The following is a 22,817-nucleotide window of genomic DNA, read 5'->3' as shown; positions in this document are numbered from 1 at the left end:
TAAATATAATAGGTCAGAAGGAGGACAGAAGTTATATTTGCTGCCCATTCCACATTAGCTGGAATACACATAAGTCTCAGCTTCTAAGAGTTTTATGGAAGAAAAAAGGCTTCCTAGGTATAAATTCATGTTAACATAGTCATGGCATAGTTATTATAATATTTGAGTGAAAAATCTTTAACTCCCTTGATGTAGTAGGTATCCTTGAGGTTCACAGAGAGGGAACAAGAATAAGTTTAGTCATACACTTTTGTAAGAATTTTGGAGGGATACTCGTTCCTAGAACTAAGACACCTGGCAGTGATGATAGATCTTAATATTAGTAAAGCAGCAAAGACAGGTAGAAAATGCTTGGCTTTAAAAATATTTAAGGTTGGTTTATAGAAGATTTATTTGTAGATAACATATAAATATGGTCATCTAGAAAAATTTAACAATTTGAATATTCCATTTTATTTTGAAAAATAGGCAATCGTGAGAACAGTTAATTCAAATATTTGTTTCTCATGACAAGATTTATATTAATTATCATCACAAACAAGTGGCAGTAAAACTACTTAGAACTAGGGAGTAAACTAAACACTCAATGAACAGATACTAACCTTTCTGACCAGAGAATGAGTCACCTTCAGTTCTGTAATTTTTAAATATAACTTCATAGACTGCCAGAACAGATTTAAATTTCCAGAAACATTGAGAAGACAGTGCAGTGTCTCTATAATCCATACTCACTTGACCTAATATTTACATTTTATATTAGTATGGACATTTGCTACAATCAATTAACCAATATTCAGATATCCTTAGTTGTGATAGAATGCTTTTCCTCTGTTCCAGGAAACCATTTAGGGTATCACAGCACATTTAGTCATCACACTCTTTACATTTCTCTTGGTGTGACAGATCTCAGACTTTCCTTGTTTTTGATGACCTTGATTGTTTGAGGATTACTGGTCAGGTACATCCACTAGTGTAATATGTCTAATGTTTTTCTTAAGGTTAACTTGGTATTAAGCATTTAGGGGAGAAAAATCACAGTAATAAGAATTTTTTTCTTGGTGTATTGGAGTTTGAATTCAGACCTCACATTTGTTAAACAAGCACTGTACCACTTGAGCCACACTCCAGCCTTTTTTCTGCAAAGTATCTCTTTCATCCACTCATGTCAGGGAAATATACCTTTAACATCATTTATGACAAACAATGTTGAATTTGACCACCTGGCTGAGACGGTGTGATAGCATTCATAAGGCTTATTAACTGGAATATGTTATGTTCAATTTTGCCTTTCTTTCTGTCATGTACTGTTTGGAAGGGGAAGTCACCATGATCACTCACACTTCAAGAAGAGAGCGTTCTGCTCTTCTTCCTTAGGAAATGATCTACATAAAGAACTTGACATGCTTCTGTCTGGGAAACCTGTCTCATTTCCTCCATTTATTATTTTATTCAATCATTTACTTATACTAATATCTTCTCATGGATGTTTGATTTGTAGTTGTGTAATAATCAATACTATATTTTGATTGCACAAATGATTACAGCTTTGATCATTAGGAGCTCTTTCTGTTGGCTCTTATGTCCTTTTGACACACGCCTACCATCTGTGTATGTGTGTGTGTGTTATTTAGCATTTCTTTATTTTTTTGACAGCAAAAGATGCTCTGGGTTTCTCCTTTAAATTTCTTGTCCCAGTCCTAGAATCATTCAGTTCTCCAAAATGACTGATCCCTTCTATGAAGACCAGTATTAGAAAACAAGGTCTAGGTGCTAGGTGTTAAATATAAAGTTATCTTTAATATAAATTCATGCCTGATATTATATTGAACACACATCTTTGTGTACAGTATATTTACTGATAAATGTTTGCTAATGTTTCTTTGCTCTGTTCACCAGTATTGTCTAATTTTTCAACAATGATCCTGAACTATTTCTGAAATGAAAATTATCAGTTTAAGATATTTTTAAATCTACAAAAATCTATAGCCTACTTCAGTAAGAAAACTTGAATTAGTATCAACTTCCACTGACCCAATATTTAGTATCACAAGTAAGCTGAAAATTCTGAGTTCCAAATATCTGTGTTTGAAATAACGTGTGATAGCTCAAAATTGAAAGTGTTCCTCAATGTAAGAATAGTATCCAATTTCTAAGACATTATTTTTGCCTTACAAAACACTTCTTTCTTCTATAGGTAAATCACCTTAGATATGATGATCAAATATTTATCTGGAAGCAAAAGCAATAACAAATACCAAAACCCCAAAACACCTGAATTTAATGCATATGGATTGTCTTTTTGTTTTGTTTGTTTTCTATTTTTTTCCTTACTCATTTATTCATATGTGCATACATCGTTTGGGCCATTTTGCCCTCCTGCAATAAGAATTTTTTGAGAAAAGGGGGAGCAAAAGCTTCACATTCATTTTATACATGCCATTAAAGAAAGAGAGATTATGTAGATGCAATTTTAGATCTTTACATCATTAGGTATGAGTCTAGCTGAATATGTATTATGTTAAAAAGGCATGCATGCCACTTTTGTCAACTTACAAGGACACTTTATGTTCTGAACACGCTTTTTAATTATAGTTCATACATGCTGATAATAAATATGTAGATTATAGTATTTCTTGATCTCTTTACTAAGAGAAATCCAGACAATATCTCTATTGAGAAACAATTTCAGTGTAACTTTTGCTGTGTGCTGTATTTGAAATAATTCTATTTCCTACTTGTGATTAACGAATTCTCCTACCCCTCTGCTTTCTAATCCCTACCCTGCAGAAAACTATAGGACTCTCTTCTTGAAATTGCTGAAAGAATTAATGGAATAAGAACTGAATACTTTCCACAAAAAGCCAAAGGTGCAATTGGAACACATCTTTTACATTTCTCCCTCACAATTCACCACAAGTACTTTCAAATTCTGGTCATCCCTAAGTTTTGACCAAAGTCTTATTTTCTTATTCTGCTGCGTTCTTGCATTGTTAATACCAAAGTAATTATTTTATAGTCAGCAAAAATGACGTTCAACTCTTATTGAAAATCATTTTGTGTCATTTCTCAATATTTGAAATAATTTCCAGTGGCATCAAGATAACCAAATTAAGCTAAAACTTAAGACCTCACATACCTTTTAAAATTCTTATTCTTTATTTGGTTCTGCTCAACTCTTATCCTAATGTAGATTTGCTGTATATTTCAAGGAAAAAATTTAGTACTTTACCAGTTTGTGGTTTTGATATAAATTATTATACTTACTAAGTATGGGAAAATATATGTTTGGAACTCTACTTATTTAATTCATTTACTTAGATTGCAGTTAGGTAAACTCATCTGGTACAAAATGGCACCATAATCCTTCAAACCTGTTTAGAATATGCAAAAGATTGGTTAAAGAGAGAATCTAGCAAAATGCATAATTAACATAGGGAAAATAGGCATTTTTGTGGTGGTAGATAATGCTACCTTCATATATTCATTCCCCATTAGATTAATAGAAGTTTATTTCTTTTAAGAACCTTGAAGCCGGGCATAGTGACACATGCTTGTAATCCCAGCATTCAGCAGGCTGAGGCACTAGGACTGTGAGTTCAAGGACAGTCTGGGTTACATAGTGAGTTCAATGCTAGCCTGAGCTACTGTGTTAAAGAAAAAAAAAAGAAATTTAGTAAGTCAAACTTTTTGCTTATTTAGACTTTCTCATAAAAAATTTATAGTTTCATTTAATGAGACTTAATTCTATTTAATTAGGAAACTTCAAATTTTCCCATTTTTCCTGTTATTTTCTGTTGAAATCTTAATAGAACACACTATTCATCATCGGTTTAAAAAATGTAAAATATTAAAGTCACTAGACTAAATATTTCACAGAACAAATGAGAGATATAATAGAATTATTCCTCATTTCTACAGCAGAAGATGCCACATCTTTGAAAGATGTCAGTGTGACAAACTCTAAAGTTGATACAGGAAAGAGTAGGAAATACTCTGGAGTTAGTAGATATAGGTAAGAACTTTCTCAACAAAACCCCAGCAGCACAGCAACTAAGAGATAGCATAGATAAATGGGACCTCATAAAGCCAAAAAGCTTCTGTTCATCAAAAGAAATGGTGTCTAAACTGAAGAGAACACCCACAGAGTGGGAGAAAATATTTGCCAGCTATACATCGACAAAGGACTGATAACCAGAATATACAGGGAACTTAAAAAACTAAATTCTCCCAAAACTAATGAACCAATAAAGAAATGGGCAAGTGAACTAAACAGAATTTTCTCAAAAGAAGAAATTCAAATGGCCAAAAAACACATGAAAAAATGCTCACCATCCCTAGCAATAAAGGAAATGCAAATTAAAACCACGCTAAGATTCCACCTCACCCCTGTTAGAATAACCATCATCAGCAACACCACCAACAACAGGTGTTGGCAAGGATGCGGGGAAAAAGGAACCCTCATACACTGTTGGTGGGAATGTAAACTAGTACAACCACTCTGGAAAAAAATTTGGAGGCTACTTAAAAAGCTAAATATTGATCTACCATTTGATCCAGCAATACCACTCTTGGGGATATACCCAAAAGACTGTGACACAGGTTACTCCAGAGGCACCTGCACACCCATGTTTATTGCTGCACTATTCACAATAGCCAAGTTATGGAAACAGCCAAGATGCCCCACCACTGACGAATGGATTAAGAAAATGTGGTATCTATACACAATGGAATTTTATGCAGCCATGAAGAATGAAATGTTGTCATTCACTGGTAAATGGATGGAATTGGAGAACATCATTCTGAGTGAGGTTAGCCTGGCCCAAAAGACCAAAAATCGTATGTTCTCCCTCATATGTGGACATTAGATCAAGGGCAAACACAACAATGGGATTGGACTTTGAGCACATGATAAAACCTTTAGCACACAAGGGAGGTGTGAGGATAGGTAAGACACCTAAAAAAACTAGCTAGCATTTGTTGCCCTTAAAGCAGAGAAACTAAAGCAGATACCTTAAAAGCAACTGAGGCCAATAGGAAAAGGGGACCAGGAACTAGAGAAAAGGTTAGATCAAAAAGAATTAACATAGAAGGTAACACACATGCACAGGAAATCAATGTGAGTCAATGCCCTGTATAGCTATCCTTATCTCAACCAGCAAAAACCCTTGTTCCTTTCTATTATTGCTTATACTCTCTCTACAACAAAATTAGAAATAAGGGCAAAATAGTTTCTGCTGGGTATTGAGGGGGTGGAGGGGAGAGGGAGGGGGCGGAGTAGGTGGTAAGGGAGGAGGTGGAGGAAGGGGGGAGAAATGACCCAAGCCTTGTATGCACATATGAATAATAAAAGAAAAAAAAAAGAAAGATGTCAGTGTGAAAAGATAAATTTAGATTCACATAAGCACAGATTTGTCTATGACCCATGAGTCACTTAAACTTTTGGTGTACTAATGCATTTATATTTGAGGTTAATAGTTGTAGTTTATTGAATTTTACAAAACAATTAGAAATAGATAAATTTACTAGTGAAAAATTAGCAAATTAGTTGAAAATATACTGGTTCATTATGATTAAAAAGTTATTAAATTTCATTAACGTGGAGACAAAAGATAAAATATTGATAAGGATAAATGGAAAGTCATCAAAATAACTAAAATCCAAGCATGAGGAGCATATTTTACTACATATACCATCTTTTAAGAAGCACTTAAGTATATCTGGGTTTGACACTTTATATCATGCATAAATGTGTAATAATTAAGTCTATCTCATTATCAAATTTGAAAATAACTGCAAAGATCTTTCAGTTGTTCATTGGTATATTTTTATTCATGGTAAATTTCTCTTTTACTTTATCCTTTTTTCTAATTATTGTTTAGGTATTTAAAGTTAAGATGAACTAGCATCCATTGATGATGTAGATATTCACTTATTAATTAGGTCCTTCCAAAAGTACAAGAAAATAATAACTTGTTGTATAATGTGATTTTTTTCAGAATAAGTATTTTTGCATATGCCCTATTTTTTCCTTACACCCTCTTGTGGGTTATGCAAGTGTGGTGAGCTTCTCTTCACTTTTTTTGTGCAGAATTGGGGTTTGAACTCAGTGCCTCACACTTGCTAGGCAGGCACTTCAAAACTTGAGCCAGGTCCCCAGCCCAAAGCTTGGTCTTGGTTTCACAGACATTTTTTTCAGTACTGGGGGTGAACTCAGAGTCTTGTGCTTGCTAACAGGTGCTTTACCACTTGAGCCAGGCTCTAAGCCTCTTATTTCTTTTGAAAATATTGTATAATAAAAAGTTAGAGAATACAAATTCCATTACTCCAGATTTTTACTCAGGGTCTCCTGCTTGCTAGGCAAGTATTCTACCATTTGAGCCATGACCCAGCTCCCTTCAGGTTCTTATGAACTAGTTGGAGATTATAAACCAGAATAAAATAGTAAACAAGAAAATAATGATTAAACAATAGACTATTAGCTTGAAAGGAATGAAAAATGTATAAATATAATGAAGATTTTGGCTAATGTATCCTGGAGGAAGGGAACTTTTTAAAACCATGTTTTGAGGTGGAAAGGCATATGATCAATAAGTATTCCTTACAGTCAATCATTATTATTATTTTACTATCTCCATATTCCCTGATTGTGACCACTTGTTTTTCTCCCAAAGATTATATTATAGAAGACTGAAATACTTATGACCTTAGTCGGGTACTCTCTAAGCTCCAAGTGTTTACAGCAATGATAATAAGAACCTTTTAAAATAGACCTGTGACTATTTTCATTTATCAAATAACGTATTGATTAACAAGGTTAATTTCCAATGGACATATGTTACCAAAGGATTAAACTTCCCAAAAGGAAAGCAAAGTTTAAAGGCAACATTTGTTTTTCCCAAAATAATGAAGCTACAACAGTCAATCTGAAGATGTATTATTAGTTATAAAAGCAGCACCAATTGGAATGTTTATTCTGTGATTGAGAATTTGATATTCCATATATGTGATAAAAATGGTGGAGACTTAACCCAGTAACTCTATTCAAGCAGTAAACAAACACCAGGCCACAGAAATGCCTGAAAATTCTACAGGATTCTTCTGAGACACCTGCTGGCCTGTGAAAACCCATTTGATATAACTTAACAAATGCCCATCCACGCAAAGGAATATAGGCATAATATGAAGAATAAGAACTGGGCACCATGAAACTTCCTGTTTTAATTTTATTCCAATTCCAAATACAATACTTTCCAGTTCTGGAAAAGAAAAGAAAGTGTGATAGTAATTCAATTCTGCAGCTCAAATTTAAACCTCCATTCCAATCTGTTAATCTGTCAGGAACAATAGAAGATGTGCTTCCTTTGCCTTTGTAATTGTTTATATTCCTGACTTGCACTGTCACCATAAACAGTTACCCACTCCCATTTTTATTGGCCTTGCCACACATACAGAGATAAAAAATTCAGTTTTTCTTTGTGCATATTTACCCTGAAAATAATAAAACAAATTTATTAGGCAAGACCTATGAAGGTAGTTCTGTGGAAGGCAAAAACAACGTTAAAGCAATTATTTTTCTATGTTTTACTCTTAGTTTCTATTCATGTTGATTATGGTTTCCAGATAGTTTCAAAACATTTTGCTTTGTCAGATATTTTTCCTTGGCCTTTTCCCTCAGAAAGTCAGCAGTAAAGTTACTAGAGTCAAACAACTCTTCTTCCTAATTAACAACAGATTCTTACATGGTGAGCCAATGGTGCTGAAATATGAAGTAAGTTTTTTGATTTGTAGGTCATGGGGACAATAAGTAGACTGATGAGAACTTAATCTGCAGCGATTTTCTCAACACAGACATAGGGTTGCTGTTGGATAAGTTACATATTTTTTTTCTCCCTTACAAACATTGTTAAAGCCACCAATGATTATTCCTACAAATTACAGTAAGACCTGTTTAAAAGTACAATGTTGACATCATATTCATATTCCGGTTCTACAGATGGTGCATTCTGCACTCATCTTCAAACAAGCTCTTGAGTGTTCACATGCAAGTAATTGCATAAGCAGACACAGCACCAGAACTGACGTTAGAGAGGTCATCCCTTTAAATGGGGCCATGGAAAGTTGCCTGAAGTGGCTGAAAGGAGACCCACACCCCACAAATGACTTCCTGTCTTATCTTTGACCGCAAAATTTATATTCTGTCACAGCAATCAACACCTTTCTAACTTATTATTCTCACCTCCAAAACGAGTATAACTGTACCTCATCCACTGTCCAATAAGTATGATTTTTAAGAATTGTAATTCTTTGCTATGAACATAAAACCAAAATGGAACGTCAATTTCTCCATTCTTTGTTTCACTCATTTGTTGAGAATATTAATTGTGATATTACACACAGCATATGAGGCACGATAGTTGTTTGGTAACTGTCCTTCCATTCCCCATCAATTTTCCATTTCATAAATGGGTAAATTCCATTTGAAATGTTGGCAGTCCAAATTAGTACCATTTAATTGTCTCTCAGCTACCTCTTGACCCTGTTCTTATCTTACCCCACATCATCTTCCTGTATTTCCTGGCCTTTCTTTTCCAAGGGTCAAGGTCTTTTCCCATTCCCCTGACCTGGGCCATCACTTTGCAGCCTGTCAGCTGTAACTCCACTAGCCAGCGCAACCTCAGCGACTCCCAGACTAGCGGGGGTTAAAGCGACTCCGGGCTGTTCACTCCCAACTCTTTCTTCTGGCTCATCCTCTTCCTAGTCTGGCCTCAGAGAAGAAGGGAGAAAAGCGAAAGCATCACTGGAGTGATGACATGTGCCTCTCTCCCTTCCCTACCCTGCACTTTTTTTCTTTCCACGAGTGGAACCGGGAAGGTTCTCACAGCCCTGGCCCCAGCGGTTGCCATGGTTACACAACAGCAGCAGCAATAGAACCACGAGGGGTCTCATACCATCTCCTCTACCTCCACCTAAGCTGTCCTCTTCAGGTTAGACCGTCCTCCTCCACCCTCCGCCGCCCCACACGTGCACATTCAGGAGAACCCTTTCCCAACAAAACTTGGGAATGTGGTCGCCCCTCTCCCCTGGCCCCGCTTCTTTTGCTGGTGCAAATAGCTAAAGGGAGATGGGAGGAGTTTGAGGGACAGGGAAGAGTACACGTAGGGACAATTGATTTTATTTCTGCTCAATGTTAAGTAGCGAAAAGTTCGCGCCTTGAATTCGGGTGTCAGTAACACGAAATCCCTGAGGTTAGCGGTTCCAGCTGCGGGGCGCGCATGTCCAGTCCAATCCCCACATTCCAGACGGCCCGGCTGAGCGCGATGTCTCTTCCTTCTGTCAAGTCCCTCCTAGCACTGGGACACAAGCAAGGCAACTCAGCCCACGAGGCTGCACACAAGTCATCAGGAAAGGAGAATCGGTGCAGAAAACGGCCCGCGTGACTGCCAGGGCAGTCCATTAACAGGTCAACTCCGGGAACGTTGTGGGTAAACCGGGAGAAAACACCCGGAGCGCCGCAGTCGGGGTAAAATCCCCAGCAGGAGTCATGCCAAGGGCTATCAAGGGTTCCCTCCCTCAACAAGAGAGCATTATGCTATAACAGCATTTTACCGCCCGTCAGCTTTGTGACTTTATCTAACTCCAGCTTTCCCCTCTGAATCTAGAACGATGCTCACTTCCATGAGACATGGTGTCGCGATTCACTTGAAGGAAAAAGGCGTCTCCCATCCCTCCCCCAAAGTGCCACCACAAAAACAACCACCGCGTATTCCACTTCCCTTTCCCCAGTCCAAAGGGAAAGGATTGAGCTAAGGCATGGTGGCCCCTCGATTAAGTTCTCTCCGCACGGTCCCCACCAGCGCGACTCCAAATGAACCTGTAGTCGTCGGAAGCCACGGGCACATTCGTAAGCGCCCTCCACAGCCTTGGCTGGCTGGAGAGGGCACCAGGGAGGGAGAGAGAGGCATCCAGGGAAAGAGCAAAGTTCCTGGGCGCGCCCCGGGAGGAAAACTTTGCGCAGTGCCTTAGGCACTGATTGAGCAGTCTCCGGCCGCGGCTGAGACGCGAGGACTGCGCCCCTGTGGCCGCGCTGCGCTTACTGGCGGTCCGCAACCTCACGCACGGATTCCCAGCCAGTTCCTCTGTGCGCCCTTCCCTGTTGGCTACTGCCTACTCGGCCTCTGGAAAGTTCCTTATCTCCCAGATACTTCGGGTCCTCACTGTGGACCCTCGGTCACCCTCAGATCTGATCTCCCCTACTTAACACTGCCGTCTCCAGGGCACCCTCCCACTGGAATAGCAGGTGACCCGAAACCAGACTTACCTGATTTTTACTCTTCTCTCTTCCTCTCTTTCTCTGATGTCCTGTCAGAGAAAGGAAGGGGTTGCAGGGTGAGGGAGAGCGACCGAAGACCCAGGGCACCGGCACGAGTTGCTCTGAGTCGCAGCCCCGGCTGAGCCGCGGAGCCGCCAGCGGCCCTGGCGGTGCGCGGAGGCAGCGGCTGCAGAGGCCAGGCTGGAAGGCAGGGGGCGCTACTGCCCCTGAGCGCCTGGCTGGGACCCGCGGAGAGCCAGGCACCAGCTGGAGCTTTGGAGAGACGCGGGTGGTGAGGAAAGGCAAGCAGGAGGGCGGCTTTTAAGTTTGTGGTGTAACCGCAGCAGCTGTCCTGGGATAGACTCAGTCTTTCTAAAAAGGGGATATTCTAAACGCCGGGGATTACCTCTTCCCTTTCAATCTCCTCCCCTAGCTCCCGGCCCCCCTTCCCTCAGCCAAGTCCATCCCTGTCTGCGCCTAGCCGGTCAGTCCTGTGGATCTAAAGGTAGTTCCGGCCTCGTTGAGAGGTGCTTTTGGCAGCAGTGCAGCCTGTCTGTAAAAGGTCTGGGTGATTTAGGGACCCTGTGTATTGCCCTTTCTACACCAAAATGCTTCAGGGCAGAAGAAACAAGGAGAATGACTGACTACAAACATTGCCCTAAAAATTCTAATTCCCCAAGAATACCTGTGCCCCACTATGTAAAACAGATCTGGGTTAAGACACTGGGGTCAATTCTTCTTAATGGGCTAGCACCCCTGAAGAGGAAGGGAAGACTGGAGAGGAGAAGAATGAAGAGGAGTGGGAAGCGGAAGAAGGAAGTTTTACTTGTACTTTTTTGCACACCTTGGTCACACAATAGGAAACTTAGAAATATTTGAGGACAAAGAGCATGTATACCTTTTGTGGAACCTGGAATTTACTCAATTTCGAGGTGAAATCTTTTCTAAGAAAAATAATGCATAAAGTTTACTTTTATTAAATTACAAAAAAAAAATAAATTAGGGTCATCCTTGGGGATGCAGAAAGGGACAGCTCAATTGAGTACTGAAGGTTAGGCCTTATTAGCTTCATGGTAGATTCTTTCAGAATTGGAGCTCCACTTCTGTTTTCACACATCTTGTCCTAAGTGACAACATAAGGCTCACTTAAGGTTGATCCATGCACCAAAAAAATAGCAATGGAGGCCTGCGTGTGTCAACATGATTTAACAGCACAATGTGTAAGGTCTCAGAACACCCTCAACAAATGACAAGGGGCAGGTTAGTTTGGGGGTATAAACGGACAAGGACAATAATGAAAGAAATGGAAGGAGTGGAGGAGACTCTTAATCAACTTCTCACATGCAGTGGAGAATGAAGGCCCACAGAAGCTAAATGGGTCATTTTAAGTTATAAAGAGCAGGTGACAGAAGCAAGCTAAGGAGGGACTTAAGTTTCCTAATTCTGACCAAAGTTTTTTCCTGTGTCTCATGCTTCCTCATCTCTATAACATTGGTTTTGACTGTCAATCAACCCCATAATTTTCCTCTTTCAACCTAGGAAAATTGAAATCCCCATAGAGTATTTCAGCACATAGCAACTTCTCTGTAAATGTTTCATATTCAGTGTTGTAATTAATTAATCATATCTGCAGTGTGTTTCTTGCATTCTCTGTCTGTATTCTTTTTATTTGTTTATGTCTTTGAGCTGCCATCCAAATTACAAACTCATGAGAACAAATTACCTCTTTCTATCTCCTAAGCACAGCTTACTGCTTTGTACATGGTGGGTTCATAAGTAGTTTTTGACTTTTAAAAATTCTTTCATATTTTATAATAATTTTGACAGTTTGTTGGCCAGAATATGGTGTTTAACTAGAATTGTTGTTAACTCTGGATTTTCTCTTTTCTCCTGTCTAAATTGTAGCTTACTACACTCAAACCAAAGGATATTTCTTCTTTGCTACCATTTCAACTCTTTCCACAAAGCTCCTACAGCATTAATTATTCCCTCCTGTTTCTGAAAGCACTTTGATTTCAGTAGTATTAAAAATCCTTTTCATGTTATATCATAATTAGTTATGCATGTATCTGCATCCCATACAAAAGTATTGGGTGTTTGTGTACTTGTTTCCCCAGACCCTAATACAATGCCCACAAATGTGTATTGAACTGATTTAATTTAAAGTATGCTCACTTCAAGTTTAGACTGGATTTATTAGGCCTCCTGAATGTACCATGAGAAGACAACATCTGGAACATGGGTTCTGTCCTTTCCTTCCTTTTAATTACCCTGAGCACGAAACAGGCAGAATCAACTACAGAACGGAAAGTTATGCTGAATCCTCTCAGCTGTGCCTATGGATTTGTAATTCTCACATTGCTTCCCTGAATATCTTGAATGTGTTAGATATGCAACAAATATTGAGGGGTCAAAAGAGTTAATGAGAATAGTGAATATGATGATGAAACCCAGTCACTGAATTTGTTTTTATTCCTGAGCTTCTATTAACTGTACTGTATCCCAACAAGATGGTTTAGAGTTCTAAGAGTTTGCAATTACTGACATTTGATTGTTTATCTGCAGTACTAATACCTAATGCGAATCCTGCAGTAAAACTCTGGGGAGGAGGGAGTCTTTTACAAAAATTTTGCTTAAATGTAGGGTTTTTTTGTATGTAGTTTAACTTGTCTCCAAGGTGACTCTAGGATTCAACAAAAATCCTTAATTACACTGAAAGAGATGGGTATATCATCAGTTAGAACTACCTAATTGCTGCTCATGTGTCTCTTTCCATCTGAGGAAAAAAAAAAGGTAAAAGAAAACACACTTTTCAGGTCCTGTGAAAACTGTTTAATAAGTAAACTGTGCATCTTGAGACTTCAGGGTATTCCTCTGTGACATGGTACCCCTCATCGTATCTCCACTTGGGCTCATAGATATAATCTGAGAAGGTTGTTCTTGTTATATAGCAGTAGATATGTGTTAGATAATGTGAAATAACTATTTCTCAAAGATTACATTTCAGTACTAAATGAAACCAAAGAATAAAGTTCTAATGGTAGAATTGTAGAAATCTGCTTTCTCTGTCAGAGGAATAAATAAGAGAAGAAAAGATGTGTTGTAGACTTTTCCAACTCCACATATAGCTACCTCTGCCTAGAAGACAGGAGAAAGATAATTACTGGGTCCAGAATTTAGACCTAGCAGGATCTCAGAATTTGGCTGTGCCTTCAGCAGAAGCTACTAGACTGGTTCTTTTCCAACAAAACCTACTATTCTAGTTCTCTTAGAACAGTCTTATATTCACATATGAAATGGAGCTTGGTAAATTTGAAAGAAAAAAGATTGATAAAAGAGAGTAGAAAGTTTTGTATAGAAAAATATAAAGAAAACAGAGTTCAAAACAAGTCTTGCCTTTCTTACTTGTATAAAACTAGTCCTAATAGGTCATACATAAAACTTCTTTGTCTTATGATAAATACCAGATGAGACAGAAACTGGGACATATGTTAATTTGTCCCACTTGTTATTGGAACAAGTGATAGCATGAGTTGAAAGCAGCTCACCCACCTCCTAATCTTCTATCAGGTGTTTTTCCCTTACAAAATTTAGATATTCTTTCCATCTTCTTCATTTGATCATGGTAATCCACTCATCACTGGATCATTAGATATTTACATTATCAGATCATTAGATGTGTTTAGTAGTGGAAATGAGTACACCTGACTTTAATCTTTTACTTCAGCATTAATTACACAATACACAACTCTCAGAGATAAATATATACCTGTTTCTTGTCATCAGATAAAGATAGGAGATAATTTATGGTCCATTAATTGGAATGTAAAGCTGTTTGAACTTGGCTTAATGTCTTCAAGGTCTAAACTGTAATATAACATCATAAATAATTATAAACATTCAGAGTTAGGAGATACCTTAGTGAACTTCTAGTGAGGAAACCACAGCAAAGGAACATGGAGTGATCACCCAGATTCTTCTGTCTCTGCCTTGATGCCCTTCTAGAATACTTCATTTTGCTATAGACTTAAAAAAAAATCAGCTATTTTTCAAAACCTTTCCAAGCCAGAATCTTAGGGTTATATTTACTTAGCTGGGTTGGGGTGTGGTGAATAATTAAATTCTGCAGGAATGTGCTTCAAAATAAAAATAAAAACACAGCCCTATCCCTTTGGCCAAAATCCTGAGACCTCAGAAAAGAAAATCCTCCTTGACTTTGAACATTCACTAGAAGCTGGAAAGGTTTTCCATGCCTGACATAGGAGTCCACATAGCAATTGCAGTAGGAGAGAATTTAAAGTCAGATAAATGACTCTTTATTTTCATTTGTAACATTGTACTTATATCAATAAACAATCTCCAAGGAAGGATTTGAAGGAAAAATAAACCGCTTTCCTATACATCATACACAAAAAGTGTTATCTTTAAGTTTGCTTTTCTTAATATCTCATACCATCATTCCACTCCTAGAATTATTTTAGATATAATGCATTCGTCTGGAAAAACAAGGGTAGAGAGGGGATTCATATGATACCTAACTGAGGCAAGCCTTATTTGTATAAAGGTGATGAAATGAAGAAAAATATGCCCTCTTGTGGCTTATTTGTTCTGGTACTCATCAACACTACTCTTTTATCTCCTGAAACCCATACATACCTATAATCCAAGTGGAATTAAACTATTCCTTTGTGTAGTAACTGGCAAGAGCAGGTCCATGCAGACAGCAGGAAGGCATTCCAAGATTTCTGCATTGTTCAAGGTCATAAGCAGCTGCTTAACCACAAAGAAGTCAGTATCTCTGAACACAGGTGAAGATTTTCCAAAATAACTCACAGATTCATACAGATATTATTGAAATGCCTTCCACATAAGTGCATTAGATAGAATTTCTTTCTTTATATAGTGAGGTTTGTTTTGGATAGACTTAAACCATCATTTTCTACAAATAGGAGAAAATTCATGATTTCCTTCCCTACTGTATTTTGTGCCTCCACTATTTCTTTGATTCAGAGATGATCCTTATTTTTCCATTAAAAAAGTAAAATGCATAATAAAGCAATTATGAGAATAGTGATTTTTATTCAGTGTGTATTTTCTCTTTTCCTTTCCTCCTAATTTACTCAGAAGGAAGGATGTAACAAGTGTGGAATGTTCTATGATTCTCAGATATTAATTATATGTTATCACAAAAAATACCAATCATATTTTCCTAAAATAATGAAGTAGAGATGGGTTTAGTGGAAAATGGCCTCTGTGTTAGTTGGCTTTCTGTCACTTTGACCAAATACCTGAGATAGTCAATGTATAAAGAGGAAAAGTTTATTTTGTCTCACAGTTTTGGAAGTTCTTTTGGTCCTATTATGAGGCAGCACATTATGGCAGGATTGTATGATAGAGCAAAACTACCACCTCATGGCTGGAAAGTTAGAAGAAAGTATAGGAAGATACCAAGGTCCTACAACCTGCTTCAAGCACACAGTGACCAAAGACCTTCCACTTGGCTGTTTTTCTTAAAGGTTCCACCACCTCCCAGTAGTGCCATGGACTCAGGACAAAATCTTTAATCCATGAGCCTATGGCAAGCATTCAAGATCCAAACAATAGCTTCTACTAACCAAAGAACGTATTTGAGAAAAATGATTTTGAACAACTCAGAAATCAAGTGAATGTCACAGATTCCAAACAGGCAAGTTGATAAGTGCTTATCTAACCTTATAACAATAGCTATTATTGTCATTCAAGGAATCTTAAAATAACTTAAAATTACACTTCTATCTTTTGACTTGATCTGCTTTGTGTATTATTGGACTAGTAGGGCACTTCTAATCTGTACTCTTACTTTGGCAAGATCTGCTGAAACCGACTAACTCTTGACAGAAAGAATAAGTGCAATTTCTTTTTTTTTTCTTTTTCTTTTTTTTTTTTTACAGTTTGTGAAATGCTGGACAATGTTTATGAGAAATTGTAGAAGTTCTAGTCAATGTTATTTTTCCCCACAGAGGATTAAATTTTCTCCTGGCCAGTAGATAAGAGAAGATTACCTTTAATAATGGATGAAAATATTTCATGGTTTGGTTTCATGTGTGGAGGGCTCATCTATTCTTGATTGCTTTTATTTTTTTTTTATTTATTTATTTTCTTTTATTATTCATATGTGCATACAAGGCTTGGTTTATTTCTCCCCCCTGCCCCCACCCCCTCCCTTACCACCCACTCCACCCCCTCCTGCTCCCCCCTCAATACCCAGCAGAAACTATTTTGCCCTTATCTCTAATTTTGTTGTAGAGAGAGTATAAGCAATAATAGGAAGGAACAAGGGGTTTTGCTGGTTGAGATAAAGATAGCTATACAGGGCATTGACTCACATTGATTTCCTGTGCGTGGGTGTTACCTTCTAGGTTAATTCTTTTTTAATTCTTAAAGTGCCCAATTTAATGTTTAGAATTACTACTGCATTTCTAAGGTAACAGAATCATTTCTTGTAAGTATACCTAGTTTCAGTGAGCATACTGACCTTCAAAGGCAGAAAAATTTTCATTGCAAGTATCATTTGCTCACAAAACAGCTAAGAGTTTTTATTTAATTTAATTTTAGTTTAGTGAGAAATAATGAATCATTATACTATTAATAAATCTGTCCTCTTTCTATTTGCTAGTTCAGTAAATTATCTTTATGTCAAGCAAAATTTCACTTCCCAAATTTTATTCTTGACTTTACCAAAAGAAAATCTACATTAAAATTCTATGATAATCTATACATTTAAAATTATCTCTAATTTTACTATATTTAAATTTCCAGCTTTAAGGTGAAGGGACAATTTTAAAAGGAAGTTGAAGATTTCGACACATCAACTTCAGGGCAATAGAAATCATGTGGTTCAAAAACAGAGCAGAGAAGACAATGTAAACAGAAAAAGCTGCACATTTTCTTCTGATTATTGCTTTAATTATTGCCATTTATGTTTAATATGTAATGGCTATTGTCATTATTTTTCAGAAACTTTGCAATTTTATTTCCTAATTCTTTTTTCTCCTTTTGTCAACAAAACCAATTATACTATGGTTTCATACTGATGGAAATTACACAGTAGAAAAAGAAGAATATATGATTCTGGAGAATTGGATGAGAACTTCAGAATGACATGCTTACATAAGCAGGAAAGATGAGTTATAGTATTCAAGTTTAAAAGTTCATCTTAGTAAGAGCATGAACAGTTCATCTGTTGTAAAATGAGTGTATGGGCACTGAGATGCAGATTGACAGATAATTTGACCTGATCCTGTGTAAATTCTTATATTGCATCTCTTTTCTGTACTGGAGAATCAAGACCAGTGTCTGATATGAAGATTGGAGAGGATGTAATGAGGGGAGAGCTGATGTATGCAGTATATACTCAGAAGAAATGGGTATGGTACTCAGGTAGACATCATCATATGTTTCTATCTTCCTTTAGTTTGAAAATGTGAATATTCTCATATATTTGTTACATTCTCAGTTGCCTCAATTCATGCATTGGACGGAGGAAGTACTAGAATTGATGACAATTGAAGCTTTACCATCTGTATTAAAGAGAGTAGAGATATTTAAGAAGACTAAATAAAATAAATGAAAATAAAAATACATAACTGAATTTGTACAGTTTAAATGGATTTTGAGAAGATTCTACAGAATGAGCACCTAGAAAGTGTGGAAGTGAGTGGGAGAGGTTGTAATGTGAAATTATTATCTGAGAAAAACATGTGAATAATGTAAAGTCCTGATGTGGAATGCAGGCAGTGTATTTTGGGGATATTCCCAATTTTCCTGGAAAGAAGTGAAATAGAGGTGGAAGGGATAAATTCAAATATGATTTATTTGATACATTGTAAGAACCTTTGTAAATGAGAATGCCACAGTGTACCCTCACTCAGCACAATAATAAAGGAAAAAAAATGAAAAAACAAAACAAAAACAGGGTTTTACAGATTGAACAGGATAACAGTAGTGGGGAGAAAAGCAAAAACAAACAAACAAACAAACAAACCCCTTTCTGAACACATTAGTGATATTATTTGTCCTTACTGTAAGAAATCTAATGACAGGAAATTGTGGTTTATGTCTATAACCACAGCTATTCTGGAGGTGGAGATCGAGAGGATCTCAATTCATGACCAGTCCAGGCAAACAATGAGTGCTCCTATCTGAAAAATAACCTAAATGGCAGAGCATTTTCTTAGCAAGCACCACAGCCTTTACTTTAAACTCCAGTATCACCAGAAGAAAAAGAAGTCTAGGTTGAAAAAAAGTGTGTACTTGAGAGAAATTTAAAGTAACTCATTCTAAGAGTTTATTATAATATTTCAGGTTAATGAAGATCTGAACACTAGTAACAATCTAAATAATGAAAGGAAGTTTCAGTTTTGGGAAATAGTTGGAAATTATGTATTGTGTAGTCTAGACTTAAAAAAGAAGATAGATTTAAAAATAAATACTTTTTATAACCAATTCACAATAAAGAACCCTTAAAAACCTTTGAGCTCTTAAAAAATGAATTAATAGTTTGGCATTGGCAGACATGAGTAGACTATTACTTAATTGACCTTTTTTTTTTAGTCATCCAAGGGTAATGGCTTTTCCAACTTGCTAAAGGCATTTGAAATCAGCTGAGCATTACTCTAAAGTACTTGAATGAACAGACCTTTTAAATTGCAGCTATTGATTTAATATGGTAAAAACAGACTGTAGGCCACTTAAAAATGCTCTTCCAATGTCACTTATTGATTTAGTTAGGTTTAGAAAATAATTTTTCCTGGAAACAGTTTTTATTAGGTGGTTAGTCCCCCAGACTAAAGACAGTGCAACACAACCCAAACTTACTATGCGACAGCATTTCTAGGGAGAAGGCATCTTTCAGTGAGAGGTGATGAGAGCAGGATTCTAGCAGTGATGGGTGTGGAATACTCCTTCCTTATTGTTGGTCGTTATTATCAAAGAGAAGAAGCTCTGGGCTTACTGGTGAGGCTAAGAGGGAGCCAAGTATCCTCAACAGAGGCTTCTGGAAGTAAAGAGAACATTGGAACCAGGGTTTCTCCATGAGACTCATTATTTTCTTCTGCTAGCCTTTGGAATGGGCCTTCTTGCTTCTTTTTCTCCTGACATCACTCCTGGTTTCATTCTTTATAAACTCAGTAAGCGCTTTAACATACTATTATAGCTTTTCCTGGAAATATCTAGACCTTGAAATGACACAAATATTTTGAAATCTTCTATTATACTATAGCATTAGTAGCCAGAGAGAAATTAATCCAAAATCCTCACTTTTGATAATAGCCATCCTAACTCCTGTGAGATATTATCTCAATGTGCTCTTAATGTACATTTACCTGATGATTTGAGATGCTGACTTTTTTTTGTGATCTGTTGGCTAGTCACATGTTGTCTTTTGACAAATTTGCTCAGTTCCTTCATCCATTTTTAAATAGGGTTATTTGTTTTCTTCTCATAGCATAATTTGAATTCATTTTATATGGAATTTTATTCCTTTTCCACTTAATGATTTTAAAACATTTTCTTCCACTCTGTAGGTTATCTCTGTGTTACAACATGGTAACCATATTTATTAAAATGTACAAATAATCCCTGAATTAATGACTTTTGATTTTACTAGTTTTCAGCTTTACAATGGTGCAAAAGTTGTATACATTCGGTAGAAGCATACTTCACATTTTGAATTTTGTCTTTTCCTGGATTACTGAGATACTTAAGCTGTGGGCAACAACAATGAGCATAGCTCCCAGCCAGCTATGTTCACAACACAAACAACTGATGTTCTTCAGTGAACTGTGTTGCTAAGCTGTGATGTTTAGTAGGTTACTATTACATGTATTTTGATTCAAGATATTTTCAACTTATGCTTTGTCAATTCAGATATAGCCCTATCATATATCTCAAAATTGTTAAATTAATGTATTTTAAATGTTCTTACTATAAAATATGCTAGGTGAGGTGACAGATTTACCAGTTTGCTTAATTTAATCATTCCACAAAGTATAAACACCAGTTATGATCTATCAATTAAAATGGTTCATTTTGTTTTTCTCTTTTCTTCATTACTTTCTTATTACTCATTTTTTCTTCCTTCTCTCTCTTCTTTTCCTTGACTTATCTTAGTTAAAGTTAATAATTTGAGCTTCTGGTTAAGGAGTGTTAAGTTTCTTTTGGGCAAAATAAAAATGAACAAACTCTGTGACAAATTGCTCCTTCTAACTTCTTTCTCTTAAATGATGATCTAGTGGTTGTGTCATTTCATAGTAGAAGAAATGTACCAAAGTCTGGTACTGCAATGTCTCCAGGTTCTTGCCATGAATTTTGACATTTTTCAATTTCTTTAGATTCTTAGCTAAGTTATTTTTTTAGCTCCAACCTATGAGAACTAAAGTTCCTGAGGAAAAAGACATCTCTGGACCTCTTTCACACAACCAACATGTTAATATGCATGAGCTCAGGTTGGTTTAGGGTTGGAAGCAAAGCCTCCTACTACACTGACTTGTCTAATAGACTTTCCTTTGTCAGACCTAAATTGGGAAACATTTGACTGTTTCATGCCTCTGTTTTTTTTCTGTCTTCTCCTTTCTAATATTGAGTGATTAGAAATAATTTTCCTTCATCTTTCTACTTCCAAATACATACCTTAAATAAAACTTGGTCTAGCTAGCCAAGCTTAATTTTGAACATGTTAAAGGATAAAAGGTAAAATAGACAGTTTTTTCAGAAAAACCTTGCATTAGGAAACTATTTCTTGCCACACAATCATCTTATTCTTGAGCATCACATCAGAATATTGTCTTTTTTCTATGAATTATTTTTGAAACTTTTCTAAGAGTTCCAAGAAACAGATTCTGTGGGGAACCTGCCAGAAGTCAAAGGGATCAGATTGGTGAAAGGGTTGCACATGAAAAGCTTTAAAAACATTATCCTCATCATATGTAATTCTATGATTTATATATATATGTATGCACACATACATATATATGTATAATGGGTGTGACTTGTGGTTCTAAGGAATAAAGGTGAGATACCTAAATATTTAAGGCAATTTCCCCAGTTTGTGAGAATGCAGTCAGAAGGTTATCTAATCATACTTCTTCAGCAGACTGTAAACATCTTTACTTTGGCCTGGAGCTCAGGAGGGAAAGGCTAGATACAATGTGTGATCCTTAACATTTGGCTTCAGTCTCAATGTTTGATGTAAACATATTATTTTCCATATACCTATAGCCACACTATTTTTATTGTTTCTGAGTGTTTGCATGATCTATGATTGTATGATTAATAATTGCTATCTTATTCTGCTTCTGCTTTACTTCTTTATCAACAGATTTTTTTTGATCTATAAATGTAGCAACATGTTCAATTTCCCTGGCTATAAAAGAGATGCAAATCAAAACCACACTAAGATTTTATCTTATCCAAGTTAGAATGGCTACAGTCATGGGCAATCATATTAATTTTGTGAACATAATGAGTATTTTCTTTAATCATCAAAAGTTGTAGGTTGCTTCCATGAAGTTTCACCTTTAACCGGTCTTCAATTCTACAGATCACATAGAGATGAGTCTTTTTATCTTGTCATTTACTATAGGAAAAAAAACGGATTAGTCATGGCATCACCATCTGCAGTGCCCACTGGCAGAGTTCAATGAAAATAATTCATTTCTTTTACTGATTTTAGAAGATAGAGAGCATCTTTCTTTCAAAATTAAATTTCTTTAGTTTAAGTAATTTATTTAGATTCAACTTTCAAACTTGGATGAACTTATCTCTAAAAGAAAGTTCTGTCACTTTTCTTAATTACAAAATATCATAAGCAATTCATTTATGCAATTACATTTGCCATTACTAGGTTAATTATGAACTGTTTTCCTTAATTTGAAATACCAAAACAAATTGATACATTGCTTGTCTTATTTAATAACTGTATTATGGATGAAATTTAAACATTCTTAAAGGCCTACGATTGTCATAGCAACCAATATTTATGATATTTGAGCATCCACATGATTCTAAAAATTTGTCATGGAGTAACTACTGAAGCAAAGACTATGAACAGTGCCAAGAAATTAAAGCATTATGATACCAAACTTTAAAAAATTAGTATTCAAATGATTTTAACAAAAATTTTTTAAAATAATTTTCTTATCTTCCAGAAATTCTTTCTCTGTTGATGATATTTGGATTTGGCTTCAGGTTAGATCAAGTTTTGATTTTGTTACTTACTCCTTTGGTATTTTCCAAAATATGAATTCAACAAATCTTTCATACAAATTTCCAAAATTGGAAATTGCTACAGAACCAGCAATGTTAACTTTAAGACGATGATAAGGTTTCTTATACTCACCTGCTCCATCAGGTCTCACTCTTTACTGTCACTGGGAAATGTGAGAAGAGAAGAGTGATAAAGAATATAGGCAAACCAAGAATTCTTTCAGCTGAATCCTCCTCTTGCTCACACTTCTTCATTTAAATAAAG

At 36.3% G+C, this 22,817-nt stretch overlaps 1 protein-coding gene across 2 annotated transcripts in view; it reads right to left on the bottom strand.

Annotated features, from left to right (window-relative positions):
• The window catches only part of Sema3d (semaphorin 3D), a 193,403-nt gene extending 182,885 nt beyond the window's left edge, over positions 1-10,518 (bottom strand). Inside the window, exon 1 of one of the 2 annotated variants that reach the window (XM_074064862.1) lies at positions 10,319-10,518. The gene's annotated coding sequence lies outside the window, so the exon portion shown is untranslated. The remainder of the gene's footprint in view (positions 1-10,318) is intronic. The other variant, XM_074064861.1, reaches the window with a different exon arrangement.
• Between the last annotated feature and the right edge of the window lie 12,299 nt (positions 10,519-22,817).

The sequence above is a fragment of the Castor canadensis genome, chromosome 2 (genome assembly GCF_047511655.1).
Source record: "Castor canadensis chromosome 2, mCasCan1.hap1v2, whole genome shotgun sequence".
NCBI classification, from domain to species: domain Eukaryota; kingdom Metazoa; phylum Chordata; class Mammalia; order Rodentia; family Castoridae; genus Castor; species Castor canadensis.
This window is presented reverse-complemented; position numbering and strand designations above follow the sequence as displayed.